Consider the following 18,080-nt stretch of genomic DNA (forward strand, 5'->3'; position numbering starts at 1 on the left):
TGATCCAATAGAAGGACGACGATATGTAGAGAAAAAGCACCAGATATTATCAATGAAATCCTTTTTTGACTTGAATTACTCCTGGTAGCAATGCAACAACCAAACGCACATAGTCCTGAACTTCGAGAGTAAAAAAGAAATTGTCACAGTTTCTCATCTTGTCATTGTTGTAATCATTATTCAGCTCTCATGATTGTCCTGAATACGTTTTATTGCCTTTTTTTTTTTTTGATGGTGTTGTTATTTCCAATCACAAGCAGTATATAGGCCCTACTGGAAAAGGTCATACACTACTAAATTACATGTAATGAGATAGAATCTAATTTATCAAATTGTATCACGATGATATTTGAACATTTAACCAAATTCCTTGAAACACTTTCATGATATCTTGGTCTAATCCATAACGATCCTCTCTGGTAGAGATAAGGGCAGTTATATACAGTCAGCAAAAAAAGAAAGTAAACACTTTTTGCAGTTAATATTTTTCATAGAAGATTTTGATAAAAATCAATGTGTTGTATACTACATACATCAAAGATTATTGAATTGGCTATCAACCTGGCAGGCTTATACAAAGGGAGATTTTATGCATGAGTGAACACATTTGTTTTTGTCCTCCAAGGCGGAGAAGTAAAAATTGCAGAATTGAACATATAGAAATCCATTTGCAAATGCCCTCCAAGATAGCAAATGATAACAAAAGACCAATTTAACGCAATAAGAGACATGAATGAAACAGCAGAAATGAGTTTCCGTTCCCATGTTTCCCTTTATATTTAAAACAAAAACACAGTAGGGAGACTGAAGGTGGAACATAAGTATTTTCCATCAATTCAAATTTTAAATGACATAGGGAGTAAGCCGTAAAGGTGCTAAAATCGACAGGATTTCTGCATTTTACCTTTCAATTGAGGAATTTAAGAAACAAATTCAAGAACCAAATATCTCAAATTTTCTTAATCTGGAATAACATTTCAAATTTAACGTTCTTCATTATCATAATTTTTCTCTTATATCTTGACTTCGGATTTGACAGAAGATTATTCATTTTCCTCCATTATTTTTTTGACTTTCTTTATCTTTGGAGGGTCACAGAGATATTATGGAGATCATAGGTTGATTTTTGCAAATTAATTTGCATTTCTATTGTGTTGAATCTGTCATTTGTTGTTTGTTATTATATGGAAGAGCGTATACGCTTGAATAACAACTTGTCCATCTTGCAATGTTTACTTTTGTGCCTTGGAAGAAAAAAAAAGAATGTATTCACTCTAGGTAGACTAGGTTGATATCTAGTTAAATTACTTTTAACATGGTATGTAAAACACCATTTTTAGCCAGATAGTCTACGAGAAAGATAAACTTGAAAAATTGTTTACTTTCTTTCTTTTTTTGCTGAGTGCGTAAAGAATGAAGGGATTCCTTTTTCTTCGTATAGGGAGTGCAGCTACAGTTTTTTTTTTCTCATTCGCGGAGTGGTGATTAAAAAAAATCAAGAAAACAAACCAGTAAACCTCTATAGATTACACTTTCTCCTAAAACACATCACATTTTACTCTTATATCTTGATTAAGTTGGCTGTGTTAATGTAAATACAGAAAGTACCTATTGCCTATATGAATACCATCTTTCTACCAACCGTAGTAGCAGTAGTATACGTTCGGTTTATAATGCTTATAGTGGTGATGGCTGTTGATGTACGGAACGTATTATCAGAGGTTCGTGATAGTAATCTATGCGATCGGAGTAGATAAAGTACTGATAATACCACGAATAGTAGTAAGTGTGACAACGCTGAAAAGAAAAAAGAAGATCAAACAAAAATCGTATTTAACAAGTGTTTCCTTCAATCACAGGGTCACTATGGCCACTATACACACCCACTAACCTTAAATCCTGCTAGGTTGGACTGGGCAGAGCTGGGTGTTGATCAATAATTCAAGACACCTTTCAGAATACTTTCCAACTTACTTCCACGATTTGCTAAATGATAGGAGAAAATGTTACTGCGTAGATGTATTTGACAACTATGTTGACAAGGCAGCAATCGGGAAACTGATTAGCTGTGGCTGCTATTGTTAGGGGGAAAAAAACATGAATAGTAGAAACATCACTGTAGGGCCAGCCGACTGTTCTATAATGATTCAATCCCTTGTAGATTTGAGGCTCACAGGTGACATCGAGGGCACGGTGGAGTACAGACGAGGCGAAGGAGGGTGGGAAACCGTGTGTGGAGGCAGCTTGTCGATCTTTGATGTCATCGTCATTTGTAGAGAGTTGGGCTTCACCGGAGCAAACAGAGCCATCAAAGATTCTCCTTTTCCAATCAATGGCACATTTCCACCCGTTTCGGGCCTAGGATGTACTGGAGGTAGGATGCAGTCTTTAAGATACATCGAGATGATGTGTTTGTTCAACCATTATTTGCATTTCCAGGTAAAGGGTGTTTTTGTTTTTTAATAACAACGATCAAGTATATATATATTTTTGTCTTAATGTTCTGTACATGGGCAATTTAGGAACGTCATATTAATGTAGATACAGGACCTATAACCACCTATACTATAATACCTATCATCAAATCTTGGTGTGCAGATTAATCTTAATATCGAAGGATATTAGAATGTACATGGGATTTTTCTTCACCCTGCCATTACCCTTGCTATTAAGCCCAATTATTTGACTCTTTGCAGGACTTGTCGGGAGGGGGGGGGGGATTACATGCCCCCAAGTATGTTTTTTTTAATTAATTGATGTATCATCGTATTGGCAAATAGGTAGACTAACTCATACTCTACATGACCGTACATTTAATTTTCTGAAGGTTACCCATGGATGGCGCTATTTACCAAAATATATAGAAATAGACAGGAAATAGGCTAAAAACATGATTTTTCTATATTGTATCTTAATCCCCATTATATTTGTTATGGTTGAAATTTTTCAAGGTCACCATTTTTGTAACAACGTAAAGAAACACAATATGAGACCTGTGATGAAATGTTTGGGATGGGTACATGTATAGTTATCACATTTTATCATTAGCACATTAGTGGAATTTTAAGTTTGCAGATTGACGATATGATGAAATAAAGATATGACAGGTATAACTTTGATGAAGGAATCAAAATGACACAAAATGTATTTGAAGGGCAATATTATTAGAAAACGCTATTGTTTTCAATTTTTCTATTATATCTATTGTTTTGTGCCTTTGTCCAAAAAACACCAAAGTATATAATAAGAAAAAAATAATTTCCAGTAAGCATAATAACTTCACAATTTGCTTCTTCAACAAATTTCAGCCAAGAAACACCCAATTCATACACTGTTATACTGTTAAATGAAATTGGAACAGAAAAAAAGATGCAAAGTCTAACATGGTTGTCAGTTTATGGTTACCATGACAACCAGCAATATTCATTCATTCATTCATTCATTCTAAATTGAATAAAGCTAAATTAAATAAAGCTAAATAAAGCTAAATTAAATAAAGCTAAATTCTATATTACAATATTCGCAATAAGATTTTCGGAATAGTCACGAAATGTGGTTGAAATTAGATTAAGGGCGAAAGAGTGGCAAATGGAAATCATTTTTTGTTTCATTTGCCACTTGGGGGGGGGGGGGGGTGGGCACAATATGCACCCCCCCCCCCCGTTTGTTTGTTTGTTTGTTTTTAGGCTTAAAGGGATTGTATAGTTTCGGTTGAGATGAGGCTTCAGGTTTCGATTTTTTGTTTGTTAGATAATGAGAAACCTTATGTAAACATGAAAGAGCATTTTATTCTGAGAGGGATTCAAAGTTAATTAGATGATTTTTTTTAATGGCTGAGGTATCCAAAACAAAGGGACCCTCAGAAAAGGTGGAACCCACCCTTTATTAGGATAGTTTTGTTTTAATTTATTTTTGGACGTGGCAGCCATCTGAAAACCGATTTTCTCTTTAATAGAATCGTATGCTCTGTAACATTTCATAAGTGGTTTCTTAAACATTAAAAGCTCAGTCACAGTACAGTACACATCTCGACGAATACTTGACCACCCCTTCAGACTACTATTCACAGTGACAGAAACAAAAAAAAAGTCTAATCATCTAAGTCTACATGTTTTAAACTGATTCACTGCAAGGAAATGAAATAGACATTCAAACTTTTGCTGTGTTTTGGTACAAAAGTGCGAAACAGTTTGAATATTTTACCTTACTTTGCTTCTGTAATCGTTATCTCTTTTGCTGTGCTAGAACTGGCACTGGCTCACACCAAAATATTGCTTGTCTTATTTTCTCCATTTATTTCTTGTTCGTTTATTTTCTGCATTAAAGACGAGACTGATATAAACAAATGCAGCATCACCACATCATGCTCAACTGGGAAAGCTGGAGCGGCAGTTTGCTATGGTAACGACAGTAATGAATACTAATTGTTATTATGGTAATTTATAGTGAGCATCTCTTTTTTTTATGTTTCACCGAGTGACGTGCCTTTTTTGTGTGTGTTTAGTATTGGGTCGTTACTGCTGCTTGGATGTTTGCATGATTTCGTATGATTTGTTTTTCTTTCGGAACTTGCACACGTCAATATGTTTCATCAAATAATAGTTAAGTTATATTTTTTCTTGTCTATGGTTATTTATCTTGTCAAATTTTATTTTACATATGGCTGATTATGATTTTAATGTTATCTCCCCGCCAGTTTTCATTTGTTTGAAATTATATGCTATAGTTGAATGCTTTTAGTTATCCCATATTTAGCTTTGCAATCCATTTAGCAATAGAGGACCTGGTCTAGCAATTTGCCAAAAGGCGTACTGAGGAGTTAATGTTCGGCATGGATATAATAATAGGCATGGTGATCTGACCAATGGGCGCAATTGAACTTTCTGTAATTACTTAACACTCCTTTAGAACGCGTATTGTCATAATAATTTTCACGTAGAAATCTTGCCATGAGGAATTGCAGGAATAGCTTTCAGTGGTATTCTACCTCAAATCTTTCTTATCAATTTCTCTCAACGTCCGAACTGACACTGCACTAAAACCAAGGGAGTAACTACAAGGGATGTTATGCTGGTAGTAACACTGGAAACCGCGTGCTCCCTGGCAACCCCTGTCCAGATGGGACCTCCACTAATCCGTGTAGCATTTCCGACATGACCATCGAGATCTGCATTGCGATGTGTCGGGCTGTCAGCGACACTGAATACGCTTATGCTGGAGTTGAATTCGGCAGGGAGTGTTACTGTGGACAGGCAGGTGTTAACTACAGTGGAGTCGATGGGAGGAAGTCGGATTCAGAATGTCAATTTAAATGCTCAGGTGATGAGTACCAGAGCTGTGTAGGACAAGGAAACATTGCTGTGTTTGACAGTGAGTTTGTGTCCCCTCTGATGCTTTGTCACAGATTAAAAAAATAACTGGATAAATAAAGTGTCACTGACGAATGAAAACCGCTAAATTATCGTCTTAGTGATCCATTACGTCTGAAAGTTGTTAATATGTATACCAAAATTATAATATTGTTTACTTCTGTATCGTTATAATACTTTGATTAATGTTTGTGTGTCTTTGGTCATGCTTTTCTGAAAGGTTGGTTTGTTGATTTTGTTTTGCCATGTTCTCATTTTGTTCTCTTCAATCTTTAAAAGCAGATGTCACTGTCTTAACTGTTTCCTTTAAAAAAATGAAAGATAAGCTTACTTCTTTGTGTTAAAACCATGACAGTTTCCTTTCCAAGCAACACAACGGCCGTGCAAAGTGACACAACCACCGTGCCAAGCGACATGACTACCGTGCCAAGCGACACGACCACCAGCAAGGGTCCAATTACGTCTACTTTGATGACATCTTCTTCATCTTCAATAACTAAATTGATCTCCTCTCCTTCTGATTCATCTTCCATTGGTAAGACCATGGCTGGCATTTTAATATTCCTTTTAGCTTGCCTTTATCTACTGAACGCGCTGCATATAGTATGTTTTGAAGGAGTATACAGTATACTGAAAATCACGATTTCTGAAATTCCATTTTTTTTTTGTGCTTAATCCGTTTACTGCCGATTTTACCAGATGTCATGTGTATAAAGTGTCTTGGGTTATCAGAATTTAGTATGGAAGAGGTTAAAGTGACAACAGCCGTTTAGATAAGTGTTATTATTTATTTTGTTATTACATTTCTATAACCTGGAACCAAAGTAATAATGTCTATGATTGTTTGTTTTAAAAGAATCCAATTTTTAATTCTAATCCTAAAAGCTGGAAGTGTTCTATCGATATGTTTGTTTGTTTTTTTCGCAATTCTGAACATGGCCACAAATTGATTACATTTATTTTGAATAATGAATACTAATGATATCTTGACGCTATTACAATATCTTTTGGAACAGTTCTGTACGCAGGAGCAGGAGGAGGGGCCGGAGCAGCACTAGTCCTTGTCCTTATCATTGTCATCATTGTGGTAAAGTTCAGGTAATTAATGTTCATTACATGAATGTTGTTGTCTCATTGTTCTTGTACATGACCCATTGTCGTCTTCTAGTATTTTAGCGTAGCATGTATTTCACAGAGGGAAAAACAAAGTTAGATATCGGTGTTAATGTTGGTGCCAAAGTTGAAAGATGCATTACGTTGCTTTTAATTTGCATTTGGATTTGGGAAAAGGGATCATGATCATGACACTCACAGGTGTTCATTTTCAAAACCTCACGTGGAAAATTAAGATTTTTTTTAAACAAAATGGAAAGGATTTCTCTACAAGAAAATAGTTTAAGGTCTTATGACGCTTTAGGATTATTTTGTTTTGTTTCGTTTCGGGGTTTTTTTCCCCTTACAACCTCCAAATTCAGCTAAAGAAAGAGTAACTGTCAGGAAACACCGACATTAATGTACCCTAGCTGAACCAAAACGCGTTTTTCAGCCAGTGGAAATCGATCCTTTTGGTTGTTTGTAGGGCTAGATGGTTATAACTGTGTACATATTTTGGTAAGGATGCGATATCGTTTAATAGGAATTGTCAACGCTTTCAATTAAACAGATTGGCAAGAAGATACAATATCATTTGGCATAAGTTAATGCGAGTATAACATCTATTATGATTATAAAGAAAGAAATATGATGTTCATTTGTTGGAGTTTATTTGTGAATATTTTCAGTCACATTTTATTCCATACACATTTTGTAGGAAACCAAAGCCACCTCAGCGAAACCAGCCACATTCATCACCCGCAGATTGTGATGGAGACACCATGTACGAAGATATGAGCGCAAATCCAAAATCTACACATAGCTACGCTACACGAATCGACATTACGGACAAAAGTTTAACTGCTGCTTATGATAACACCTTGCCCGAGTCAAATATGCATGGAGAAAACCAGAAATGCAAAGCCCTTCCCTTATACGCTATGCCAGACAAAACTAACAGGAAGAATACATCAGGTCACGTGATTGAGGTGGAGCATGATTTCGGTGGGATGTACGCAGTCGTGAACAAACAGCGACCCGAGCCTGAAGGTAGTGAATCCATTGACGCCGATGACATACGTGCCATGTACTCAATGCCGAACAAATCGCAGAAAAATCGCAACACGTCTCACGGATGGAAAGAGCCTGCAGCGCCGCAAGACGATGTGCATGCCATTCACGAACTGTATGCAATGCCGAACAAGCGACGCGACGACGATGGCACGGTTATGCTTGAAAATGAACTGTACCGGGAAATGTAGATAACACAGTAAAGGTTGACGTGCACGTCATACAAAAATTTTATGAGAATAACTGTAAGAATATGGTACTTTTGACCACAACTATACAGTTCATGAAATATATTATTATTATATTAAAATAATTATACTGTATAATTTATGACCAACATAGCATAGCAGAAGGATGACCAATAGCTTAAAGGACAAGTTCACCTTCATAGACATGTGGGTTGAGTGAATGCAGCAACATTAGTAGAACACATCAGTGAGAGTTTGAGCAAAATTGGACAATCCGTTATAAAGTTATGAATTTTTGAAGTTTTTGCTCAGTCCCGGCTGGATGAAAAGACTACTATAGCTTGTGATGTCACATGAGTACAACGATATAAAGAAAGAATAAAGAAAATTCAACATATTTCCATTTTTCTCGCATAACAAAAGAACACTCGACTTCTCTCTTTCAGAAGGCAGGGAGAATGATATTACCCTTAACATACGTCAGTAGCAAGTCGAAGAAATGTGCACTTTATTCAAAAAGTAAAGTTTTGTGAAATTCTCTTTTTATTTTCCTTATATAGTTGTACGCATGTGCCATCATACATTGTAGTAGTCTTCTCTTCCAGCAGTGACTGCGCAGATACTTAGAATATTCGTAACTTTTGAACGGATTGTCCAATTTTCCTCAAACTTTCACTGATGTGTTCCACTAATATTGCTGTATTCTCTCAGTCCTTATGTATACGAAGGTGGACTTGTCCTTTAAAGTGTTCTGTGATATACTCTATGCCCCCCCCCCCCCCCCAAAAAAGACATCGGAATCCTCCGATATGATAACTGAAAGAATATTTAAATCAATCCGAATACAATTCCAGGGTCTGAAACTATAACTTATTGACCACGTCTTAGAAAACCCCATCCGATTTGCTTCAGTGGTCAAAGAGGTGTTTTGCAGAGCATGTCAGGAATCCCTACCTCCAAGTTCTGATCATTGTATTCACACATTATAATATGCACTTCCCAGAACATCCAAGTACTAAACTTCGAAGAATCAGGCCCATGATCGGCCTTGAAGAAGTTCACATTTCTCTGATCCCTTAAAAGGACTGTACATGACTGTTTGAGGTGGGGATTCATGTTTTGCACATTTGTAAGTGAGATAATGAGAAAGCTCTCATGAAACATGAAAGAACATGTAATTTTAAGAAGGATTTAACGTTTATTTGATGAAAATTGTTTTTTAAATGGCTGAGATAAAAAAAGTGATAATGATAAAACTGAGGCGACAGTCCACGCCTTCTATAAGGATCTCCATGTTTCACCTTTCTTTGGGATGTCTCAGCCATTTCAAAACCGATTTTCATCAAATAAACTTTTGATACCCTTTAGAATTGCATGCTCTTTGACATTTCATTCAAAGCTAAATCCTCACCTCAACCAGAACTGTACTCACCCTCTAACCAAATTAAATGATTTTGTTTTCTTCTGAAAAGTAGAGTAAAGATGTTATATCTTAAGACCCTAAAGTACATTCAGACAGTCTAATCATATTTGAAGATATCAATACGATAATAAGATTGTATTTTTTTTTAGGGGGCGCACCGTACAGGACGCTATATTAACCCGAGTCTCGCAACAATTAAGACACACATGCACACACACACACACACACATACTCACACACACACACACACACACACACACACACACACACACTCACACACACAAACACACACACACACACACTTGTGTATACATAACACTTTTAGTGACCAAAATACGTCCTTGCGTGTTTATAATCTATTATCAGACTTATAAATCTCTGAGCAATTGAAAATGGCACCATCTTTTCTGACAGATGTTAAACGTTTCACTCTTAAAGAATATGTGATTCTGTTCTATTATAATCTAAACATCCCAAGAACGGAAAGTAATAATTTACAGTTAAATAGTGCCATGTAGGGGCAGTGTGTGTGTGTGTGTGTGTGTGTGTTTAATTTACTTCCACTGATTGTCAAAAAAGGAATCCACTTCTAAACGTGATGTATTTCATTATTCTTAATACATGTATAAACAATTATTTGTAGACGTAAGGTATACAGTGTGTATTTTGACTTGTATGTGTGCATATGTGTGAATTTGTCATCAATTCGTTTGTTTATTTGATTCAACGTAAACTGAACCCTAGCACGGCCATGCCGCTTAGATGGGTTCTACTCAAGGAGAAGAAAGTATAATAATTCTCAGTTTGTTTAGAGGAACTTGCAAGTGAGAATCTGAGAAAGCCTACGTCAGACCGAATCAAAGTGCTCTAGAAAAAAAAAAAACTGCAAGAAAATAATTTCCCCTTCCTTTCATTATCCCACATTTAAGTATGGAAGAGTTTAGTGCTCTTCAAAATATAAAAACCGGAAAATGACTAGGTTTTCCCTTTTCATTTGTTTTGAGTCCTGATTTTTGATTATCAGGTCGTGCGATTCTTTTTTTGTATGTTTTGTAATGCGTGATGCACGGTCACATGATTGCAATATTTTGAGAATGAAAAAAAAGTGTATACAACTGGTAACCTCTAAATCCACAGTTGCACTAATTTCAGACCCCCAATAAGCAATGTCCGCATACGATGGTAACAGACGGGAAGGAAGCAGGGAGATTTGTTAAGAGACAGTCCCGTCCCTGTTCTTCTTTGATAGGGGCCCTGTGGTATACATGTTCTTTCCCCATATCATTTTGAATAGGTAGATTGTTGCCAATGGAGGATCCAGGCGGGGGCGCACCGGGATATATATATATATATATATATATATATATATATATATATATATACACAAAGGTGTTTGTTTGTTAAAAGAAAAGAAAAAATTGTGGTTGGGGTGCGCCCCCCCCCCCCCCCGTATTTTTTAAAGGCGCCCCCTCTTTACGGAATTTCTGGATCTGCCCCTGGTTTATCACCTCTTTTGAATTCATACTGGACGTCATGAAATTATGAACTATGGTGCGTTTCTTTCATAGCCTCTTCAGTATAGACACTGTTCTTCATTATCAATCATCTGCTATTAGCAGATAATCAAGTCCTAATCATGTGTAGGGAAATGACTTGAATCGTCACATATCAAGTTGCAGCCTTTACACAAAACAACTTTAACACAAAGCGAATGCACAAGTCTTACTAAATTAGGCTTTATAAGCATAATTGGGATGTCCTAGGCAATTCCCTCATATTTATAAAGTCAGGCCAAAAAAAAAAAAAATGACAGTGCGATACGGAAATCAATATAAAGGAATCATGTTTGTTTGCTTTTGCGGGAGTGCTGCAGAATTACGCACCCACTTGTTCACCTAAGCACGCTTGATGACACACGACAATGAACTAAGAATGTGATCGTCATTTATTGTGTGCAATATGAATTGCAGTACAGTCTGTACAGAACAGTGAAACATGAGTGGCTGACGTGATGCAAATCCACAGATATCAATACAGAAGTTTTGATATTCGTAGCTGCAAAGTGTCTTAATTGGAGTATAGACGCAATCTGTTGGAGTCACATCTATCTGTTCAGAGTAGAGCTTTCGTCCTCGGAAAAGGCAACCAAGAATGATTCGACTACTGACATTTGCACTCTTAAATTGGCACTTCTCACACGTCACTATTAGCGCTGTGAATGATATTACAGGTGAGTTACTTTCATGACCTTTAATTAAGATCAAAGGCACTGTACAGTACTAGTTGAGGTGGGGATTCATGTTTTGAACATTCCTAAGTGAGATAATGAGAAACCTCTTATGAAAAATGAAAGAGCATGTAATTTTAAGAAGGATCCAATGTTTATTTGATTGAAATTTGTTTTCAAAGGGCTGAGATATCCCCCAAAAAAGTGAAATAATAAAAGGCGACAGGCCACGCTTTTCATTAGTATCTCTTTGTTTTACCTTATTTTTGGATAGCTCAGCTATTTCAAAACCGATTTTCATCAAATAAACTTTCGATACCCTTTAGAATTGCATGGTCTTTGACATCTCATAATCAGTGGTTTCTGAATATCTCCCAAAACGTTACAAGCTAAATCCTCACCTCATCCAGAACTGTACACACACTTTAATTGCTCCTAGCCTCTTTCTTTCTCGCTTCCTCTCTCCCTTCTATCTACTTCAGCGCTTATGTTCGTTGTTGTGTTGATGGTTGTGTTGTCTTGCTTTAGTGTTTGCACACCCAATGAGGCATTATCTGCTATATTTCATATCCTACTATGTCGAAAATCAATATAATAAACATTGTACAGACTGTAGTAACAATTGTAATAAACGATGTTCCTCTCTTAAAATGTCAGTCAGTTGATCCAATAGAAGGACGACGATTTGTAGAGAAAAAGCACCAGGTTTTATCAATGGAATCCTATGTTGACTTGAAATAACTCAAATAATTCGATGGCAGTGCCTTTTTCCCTGGCAGCAGTGCAACAAGCGAAATTCGATATACAAGTCAAATTCAAACGCACAGATTCCTGACCTTGGAGAGTCAAAATGGTCACAGTTTCTCATCTTGTCCTTGCTGTTATCATTATTCAGCTCTCATGTCCTCATGAACACGTTTTATTGCGTTTCCTCGGGTGATGTTGTTTCCAATCTCACTGCATTATATAGGCCCTACTGGAATATGTCATAAATTACTAGATTACATCTAATGAGATGAAATCTAATTAATCCGATTTGTATCATAATGGCATTTTCCAAATTACAAGTTTATTTGAAGCTCTTTCGTGATTTTTTTTGGTCATATTCATATTCATAATTCACTTTTGTCTTATATATCTAAAATATTAGAAAAGAAAATATATTCTCGAGTTATAGATTTTTTAAATAGAAATGACATTTTGTCAATATAACAATTTGGATTTCGCAAGAAACATAGCACAGCACATGCAATATTATCTTTCACTGAAAAAGTATCTCGAGCAATTGATAAGTTTCAACATACTGCAGGAATCTTCCTGGACCTCTCCAAGGCCTTCGACACGATTAACCACGACATTCTTCTTTATAAACCTAATCATTATGGTATACGTGGGAAGGTCTTGGAGTGGTTCAGAAGCTATTTGAAAGACAGAAAACAATTTGTATAAACAATGAAAAATCTTCTTTGCGCTCAGTTGATTGTGGAGTTCCACAGGGAAGTATACTAGGGCCGTTACTCTTTATTATCTACATCAATGATTTTCCAAAATCTTCAAATGTTCTTTCTTTTATATTATTTGCAGATGATTCTAATCTTTTCTTTTCTCATTTTAATCCTCATACATTAGTTGATGTCATGAATATAGAATTGAACAAGATAATGCAATGGCTAAGAGCAAATAGATTATCGCTTAATTTGCAGAAAACAAATGTGATGTTGTTTAGTAATACCCCTAATAAATTGCCACATGATATAATTTTTGAAAATGAAGTGATAAAACAGGTCTATTCTGTTAGATTTCTTGGTGTAACTGTAGACAGTAAGCTTTCTTGGAAACAGCATATAGATTGTATATGCCGCACTATTTCCAGTAACATAGGTGTAATTAATAAAGTAAAGTTTTGTTTTTCTGTTAAAAAGTTGCTAATGTTATATTCAACGTTAATTTTACCTTATCTAACGTATGGAATTATGTTATGGGGAAATACACATTCAACTTATTTGGATATATTATCTTTGTTACAAAAAAAAAAAAGCACTTCGAGTGATATGTAATACCTCCAAATATTCCCATACTGACGGATTATTGGTGGAGAATAAGGTTTTGAAAGTAAGGGATTTGTATTATCATTACCTTGGTCAATTTATGTACAGTTTGTATAATAATTCACTTCCTTCAGTTTTTGAAAATATGTTTAATACGAATACACATATTCATAAATACCCCACTCGTCAAACAGATGAATATCATTTGCCCCTTACCCGAACTCTATTTACAAAATCCACGTTTATCTACAGTGGCCCAAAATTTTGGAATTCCCTTGAGAAAAATATAAAAGATTCCATTAGTTTGAAATCATTCTCTAGTAATTTAAAAAAAAAAAATATTTGATTAGCTTATATGTACCCCATGACTAGTTTGACTGTTTGGAATTGTTGTTCTTTTTTCTTCACCCTGTATCGAGAATGTTGACCTGCCCTTCGCTCTCTCTACTCCCCCTCTCCCCCTCCCGCCCTCTCTTTCCCTACTCTCTTCTGTGTGTGCACAATGTATGTGGATGCATACAAGTGTACATGTGTGTGTACGTGCGTGTGTACGTGCGTGTGTGCGCGTATGTGTATGTGGGTACGTGTGTGTGCTTGTGGGTACGTGTATGTGTATGTGTATGCGTATGTGTATGTGTAAGTCTATGTCTATGTCTATGTCTATGTGTATTCATGTGAAAGCGTATACTTCATGTAACCATCCAATTCGATTGAATGAAAACTGTATACTTTCAATGATTAGCTTGTACGGTACATGTATCGTTGTATTGTGTTATAAAGGCATATATAATTAATGTATTGTAGTAATGTAACGTAAGTGAGGGGACTGTAATCTACAAGTTCGCTTTTTAGCAGCCCCTCAATTTCCATTTCCATGAAGTTCTTTTAAGAACCAATATGTATTATTATGTTCCAATATATGTAATCATGTCAAAGTGTATTACCTGTGTTTGATTGGAAATGAAAATAAAAAAAAAACATGCATGTGAACATGCATGTGTGTGAAAATGAAAATGAAAAATGAGGCTCTCTGGTAGAGATAAGGCGAGTTATATACGAATGAAGAGGGGGTTTTCTAATATTTTTTTTTTTTTCGTGTAGGGAGTGCAGATACAATTTTTTTTTCGATTTTGATTGTACTCTTTCTCTATCTCCATTCAATTCAATTCAATTCAATTCATTTATTTTTCATTCTTCTTTTGTCAACAAAACATAACGCATAATACATTTGGAATTACATCATAAGCATAAACATTCGACTTTGTAAAAGATAAATGATACAAATAAACAAAAGAATGCATACTGGCAAAAAAGTACAAAGTTATGCTTCAGTTGAGGAAAAAGAAAGAACTGAGAGGTCCACTAAAAAGCAAGCTTGTATGTTGTGAACCACTCAAAAAATGAACAAACTTATGAATTACTTATTTACAAATACTTATCACAGTTACAATTTACGACAGAACGGAACAAGAGAGGAGAAATACAAAAGACATGACACGACTTGACAAAAAAGACGGAAAGAATGGGGAGAGAGAAAGGAAAAGAAAAAAAAGAGAAAGAGAATAAGAGAATGAGAGAATGCCTACACGCTGAACTAGGGAAATGGAACAGGGGGTGATTGAGAATGTGCTTCAGAGGGCTGGTAATGCACGCAGCTGTGCAGGGGAGTGGTGTTAAAAAAGGAAGAAAACAAACCAGTAAACCTTTATGATTACACTCTCCCCTATCAAAAAACAAAACAAAACAAAAACAAACAAACAAACAAACAAAACTAGCAAATCTCCCTTTCCCTTATATCTTAAGTATGTTGGTTATGTTCATGTAAATATAAAGTATCTATTTATTATAAATAGCATCTTTAAACCAACCGTGGCAGTACGTTTTTTTGTCCCCGCCGAACGAGTTCGAGCAGGGGACTATGAAACGGGCTCCGTACGTGTGTGTGTCCGTGTGTCCGTGTGTCCGTCCGTCCGTCCGTCCGTGTGTCCGTCCGTGTGTGCGTCCGTGTGTGATCAAAATCTTCAATTTGCTACTTCTCTGTCATTTATGAGGCAATTTTGATTCTGTTTGCTTTATATGATAGCACTACATGGGAGCTTTGAAACTTCTACACAGAATTTCAGTCGTGACCTTTGACCTTGACCTTTGACCTATATTGTACATTTTGCTACAAAATGCTACTCCTTCGCCATTTCTAACCCGATTTCGATTCCGTTTGCTTTATGTGATGGCACTAGGTGAGGGCTTCAAAACTTCTACACAGAATTTTGACCTTTGACTTCTTTGACCTTTGACCTTGATTTTTGACCTATATTGTACATTTTGCTACAAAATGCTACTCCTTCGCCATTTCTTACCCGATTTCAATTCCGTTTGCTTTATGTGATGGCACTAGGAGAAGGCTTCAAAACTTCTACACAGAATTTTGACTTTTGACTTCTTTGACCTTTGACCTTGATTTTTCACCCATATTGTACATTGGCTACAAAATGCTACTTCTTAGCCATTTCTAACCCGATTTCGATACTGTTTGCTTTATGTGATGGCACTAGGAGAGGGCTTCAAAACTTCTTCACAGAATTTTGACCTTTGACTTCTTTGACCTGTGACCTTGATTTTTGACCTCTATTGTACATTTTGCTACAAAATGCTACTCCTTCGCCATTTCTTACTCGATTTCGATTCTGTTTGCTTTATGTGATGGCACTAGGTGAGGGCTTCAAAACTTCTACACAGAATTTTGACCTTTGACCTTAATTTTTGACCTACATTTTCTTGTACATTTTGCTACAAAATGCTACCTTTGCCATTTCTAACCCAATTCGATTCCGTTTGCTTTATGTGATGGCACTAGGTGAGCGCTTCAAAACTTCTACACAGAATTTTGACCTTTGACTTCTTTGACCTTGATTTTTGACCTATATTGTACATTTTGCTACAAAATGCTACTTCCGGCGGGGACATATATTACGCACTGCGTAATTTCTACTTTTCCTTGTTTTAATGCTGATGGTATAAGTGATTGCTGATATACGCCACGTATTGCTAGGGACAGTAATCTATGCGATCGGGATAGATAAAGTACTGATAATACCACGAATAGTAGTAACTGTGACAATGCTGGAAAGAAAAAAAAAGATTAAAAAAATCTTATTTAATAAGTGTTTCCTCCAATCGTAGGGTCACTTTGGCCACTATACACACCCACTAACCTTAAATCCCGTTAGGTTGGACTGGGAAGAGCTGGGTGTTGATCAATAATTCAAGACACCTTTGAGAATACTTTCCAACTTACTTCCACGACTTGCTAAATGATAGGAGAGTACGTTATTGCGTATGTATCTGACAACTATGTTGACAGGGCAGTATTCGGGAAACTGTTTAGCTATGCCTGTTAGTGTTAGGAAAACTTCCATAAATAGCAAAAACATCACGGTAGAGCCAGCCGACTGTTCTATAACGATTCAATCCCTTGTAGATTTGAGGCTCACAGGTGACATCGAGGGCACGGTGGAGTACAGACGAGGCGAAGGAGGGTGGGAAACTGTGTGTGGAGGCAGCATATCCATCCACGACGTCATCGTCATTTGTAGAGAGTTGGGCTTCACTGGAGCAAACAGAGCCATCAAAGATTCTCCTTTTCCAATCAATGGCACATTTCCACCCGTTTCGGGCCTAGGATGTACTGGAGGTAGGATGCAGTCTTTAAGATACATCGAGATGATGTGTTTGTTCAACCATTATTTGCATTTCCAGGTAAAGGGTGTTTTTGTTTTTTAATAACAACGATCAAATATTTTTTTTGTCTCAATGTTCTGTACATGGGCAATTTAGGAACGTCATATTAATGTAGATACAGGACCTATAACCACCTATACTATAATACCTATCATCAAATCTTGGTGTGCAGATTAATCTTAATATCGAAGGATATTAGAATGTACATGGGATTTTTCTTCACCCTGCCATTACCCTTGCTATTAAGCCCAATTATTTGACTCTTTGCAGGACTTGTCGGGAGGGGGGGGGGGATTACATGCCCCCAAGTATGTTTTTTTAATTAATTGATGTATCATCGTATTGGCAAATAGGTAGACTAACTCATACTCTACATGACCGTACATTTAATTTTCTGAAGGTTACCCATGGATGGCGCTATTTAGCAAAATACATAATAGACAGGAAATAGGCTAAAAACATGATTTTTCTATATTGTATCTTAATCCCCATTATATTTGTTATGGTTGAAATTTTTCAAGGTCACCATTTTTGTAACAACGTAAAGAAACACAATATGAGACCTGTGATGAAATGTTTGGGATGGGTACATGTATAGTTATCACATTTTATCATTAGCACATTAGTGGAATTTTAAGTTTGCAGATTGACGATATGATGAAATAAAGATAAGACAGGTATAACTTTGATGAAGGAATCAAAATGACACAAAATGTATTTGAAGGGCAATATTATTAGAAAACGCTATTGTTTTCAATTTTTCTATTATATCTATTGTTTTGTGCCTTTGTCACAAAAAACACGAAAGTATATAATAAGAAAAAAATAATTTCCAGTAAGCATAATTACTTCACAATTTGCTTCTTCAACAAATTTCAGCCAAGAAACACCCAATTCATACACTGTTATACTGTTAAATGAAAT

This window comes from Diadema antillarum, unplaced genomic scaffold (assembly GCF_040938485.1).
Source record: "Diadema antillarum isolate AM-2024a unplaced genomic scaffold, OU_Dant_1.0 seq00000501_RagTag, whole genome shotgun sequence".
Taxonomy (NCBI): Eukaryota; Metazoa; Echinodermata; class Echinoidea; order Diadematoida; family Diadematidae; genus Diadema; species Diadema antillarum.